Genomic DNA, 4080 nt, shown 5'->3' with positions numbered 1-4080 from the left:
AATAAAATAAAGGGCTGTAAGAAAAAATGCCTTAAAATATATGATAATAATGTAGGGAATTAAGGATTTTTTTTTACTTGGGTCTTAATTTTTTTGTTTTTCTTTATAAATTTCCATAAGTGTTCTATAATATTAATTTTTTAATCATAAGAAATAGATGCTATTAATATACCAAATATTTGTCACTGGATTAGAGGCAGGTTTCCAGTTTTACGGAATCCCAATTTTTTTTTTTTTTTATAAAAATTGTACTTTTCACATTATATCATCTCAGACAAAGTGAATACACTTAATCTCCAACATTCTCACAAAAAAAATGAGCTAGCTACCTTTCCTTTCTCTGAAAATGTGAGATCTCTGAGCTGGAAGATCAGTGGAAATAGTTTCAACCCTGATTAGTAAGGTCTTGCCATTATTTATGAGAACAGGATCTTCCATGGTGTTATAGCCTCAATTGTTAGAAAGTTTTCATCTAATTGCTTCTAACAAATGTTTCTAATGCTGTCCTTTTGGGCCACATAGAGCATACTTAATCCTTCTTTCACATCTAAATGCTTTAACTATTTGAAAAGTTTTTATTTCCGTAAGGGTGTCTCAAGGCTACATATCTCCAGATTTTTCAACTATTTCTCATAGGTCATGATTTTGAGTCTCTTCAACTCAGATGCCATCTTTCAGACACACTCTTTTTTCAAAGAATCAGTGAATGAGAAAACCTTATTGATTATCAAAAAAAAAAAGAAGAAAAGCCAATGATAACATTTATTCTCAGACTCAGCACTATTTGTTAGAAAAGAGTTGGGTGTGGTTTTTTTTCATATTGAAAGGTGAATTAAAAAAATAATTTTTAGTTTTTGTGGGTACATAGTAGGTGTATATATTTATGGGATACATGAGATGTTTTGTTACAGGCATACAATAAGTAATAATCACATCATGGAGAATGGGGTATCCATCCTCTCAAGCATTTATCCTTTCTGTTATAAACAATCCAATTACACTCTTTCAGTTATTTTAAATTGTACAATTAAGTTATTATTGACTATAGTCATCCTGTTGTGCTATCAAATAGTAGGTCTTACTCATTCTGAAAAGTGAATCTCTAAGAACTGTTCTTCCAATATCCAGAAAATTCTAGTTTAGGGATAAACTTTACTAAATTATTTTATTCCTGGAAGTGTGGGGACAATATAGATTAGTATTAAAGGGCATGGACTCTGGAATGAGACTATTTGGATTCAAATCCTTTTCTACTGTTCACTAGCTTTATGACATTGAGCTGATTCACTGTGCCTGCTTCCTTCTCAATAAACTGGGTAGTGATAACAGTAACTATCTCAGACATTATTGAGAATTAAATAGGATAATATATGGAAAGCATTTAAGTCACAGTGCCTGACACACAGTAAAGTCTTGATACTCTTAAGTGAAAACATTTATATACATTCTCAAAGTTATTTACAAATCTCTTTCAAAATAAATCTATTTATGATGACTGCACCTAGATATAGTAGATGATAGCAACTACATCTGCAAGTAAAAGGATAATAGTTACCAACAGTAGTTTTTTGCAATATTTCGTTTCCCAATCCTAAATACATGAGTTGACACACAAACTGTACTTTTACTAATTCAAGTCAGTGGATACAGATCTTTACTGTGAAGGACATAGGGCATGTGACACAATTAGCTAACTTGGATATTCTAGGGGAGAAATTACGAGGACTTGATTAGTGGAGTGAAGGTGGTAGTTTTATAACAACAATGAAAACTACCACTTTACTGAGTGCTTACCCTGTGTCAAGCATTCACTGTAAAAGGAGGAGGAAGGCAGGCACTGTGTTAATTTTACGTGAATTTTTTTTTGTTTAATCCCACAGCCCTGCAAAGTAGGTACTGGAAATATTCTTTAAGAAGGTTAAGTAACTTCTCCAAAGCCAATTTCTAAGTGGCAAAGAAGGATTCGAGCCCAGTCCTTAATCACCAAGTTACTGCTGGGTGGAAAAAATCCCAAGACAGTGCTTATGACTGTTTAGATAGGGGGAGCAAAAGGACAGGGAAGAAAAGAGCAAGGCCAGGCATCTTTATAGAGGACAGAACCAGCAGTGATAAGAAATAGGGATCGAATTGGGGTGGCAGGTGGAGTAAAAAGAGTAAAGGAATAATTCTTTGATGTTTGTACTTCTTAAGATGATATCTGGGGTTAAAAAAAAAGACATTATTCTTAACATTCAACGTAAAATAAAATTGGAACATTTAGGTTACACTAAACCAATTTCTCATTACAAAGGAATTGAATGCCACAGGTCAATAACAACCATTTAACAGACTAGGTAACATTCTCAATCCTTGCTTTCACCTAATTCTGATTTCTGGGAAAGTGAAGTGAAAACAAAAGATACCAAAACACATGCCTTTTTTTTTCCTCTTTTCTTCACCATGGAGATATTTTATATTTAGTAACTTTAGAAAGGTCCACGTTTGTCTCAATTTGATAAAATAAAATTTAGAAGTAGGAAATTAAGCATCATTTCCTTCAATTCATCCACCAAAGGAGACCTTTCAGGACCCAGCAGCATGTTTCAGTCATGCCATGTTCACTTTCAGAGGGACTCCAAGTCTGGCTGGCGATACCACCATGCCAATGCTTTTTCAGATACACACCTGATGAAAGGCTACAGGATCAAAGAGCAAACCACTTATGGCAAAGTGCTGCAGAGTCCAAAGCTCATCTGTGGATAGAATCACTTAAAACTATTTGAAAGGGTCATCACTAAGAGGGTGCTTATTTTTAGAAATGAGTTTTCTTTTGATACAAAGAAAAATGTTGGCCATTTCCTTTATGTTTATAACAACATTCCAATTTAATCTTCAGTTTAAAAATTCTTTAATTATTGCACAACAGTGCTTTGTTGATTGCACAACACCCACATCTCTGTTTGATACTAAAATCTAGACATTTTAACAAGTGTTGGGAGGGGGTACATACTCATGAACACCCATTCCTATCCTTTATAGTAGTGATATATTTGAAAACCATGTTTTATCATTTTAAAAATGCTCTCAGGAGAGAGCTATAAACATGAATGATGGGGAAAAAAGTCTGATAAAAAAGTTATACTTTTAATCAGTTTATAATTACTTACCCAAATCTTTTTCAAGCAACAGCAGCAGAGCTAGAAAGAAGCACAGTATCATGCAGGTATTATTTGATTGTGTTCCAAAAGTTTATTCTTCTGAATTTCACATCCCTATTCCCCACCACTAAAAGTCATCATTTTACACATAAAGTCTTCAAGCAAAAGTAACCAACAGGTGCTGAAATTTTCTTAGAGCAATGATTAGAATCTGGTATAGAAAAAGGCCTTATAATCTAAATTTCCCTTGTTGGTTATCACAAGCATCACTGAAAAATCTGGAAGAACACATGCCAAAACACACAACCACATGTTTTTTTGTCCAGTCATACATAAGAACCCAGCATAATTATTCTTGAATTAAAATCAAAAGCAAGTTTATAAGAAGAAATCTGTTCTTTTAAATACTGAGATCTTATCTGCTATTCAGCTAATAATAATCATTGTATTTACTCGACTTTTATAAGAAAATTAAAAGTTGAAAGATAAAAATAGTCTTACCAATTTAAATCAGTTATGTAGGACACAAAAGCACTGCATACCACTTTGTACCTTTGTATGTCTTTGGTATTTCTATTTTGAACAAATACATATAATAAAAAATATTGTAAGTTTTAATAAAGTGTAACTTTAAAATTTTCTTGTTTTATAAAATTTAAGAGTGAACATTTAACAACAAGCAAACAAAAAACAAAAGGAGTTTGTTCACTCCTATAAGACAGAACCAAAAAAACATTGGGTAAATTTTAAAAAAACAACACACACATTAGTTTTGCTTCTCTGCAATTTAGTCTAATTATAGTAGAATATAAGTTTCAAACACACAAAACCTCGAGTCTCCTGATGTATCTTGTGTTACCATCTCTTGTTCCATGGCATTCCTATGTTGGAGCAGAGTGTTCTTAGGATAATTTAGCTGAAAAAAAAGAAAAAAAAAAAAAAA

The sequence above is a fragment of the Rhinopithecus bieti genome, unplaced genomic scaffold (genome assembly GCF_001698545.2).
Source record: "Rhinopithecus bieti isolate Rb0 unplaced genomic scaffold, ASM169854v2 scaffold_23780, whole genome shotgun sequence".
In the NCBI taxonomy this organism is placed as follows: Eukaryota; Metazoa; Chordata; class Mammalia; order Primates; family Cercopithecidae; genus Rhinopithecus; species Rhinopithecus bieti.
The sequence above is the reverse complement of the archived record's forward strand: the minus strand, read 5'-3'. Positions refer to the sequence as shown.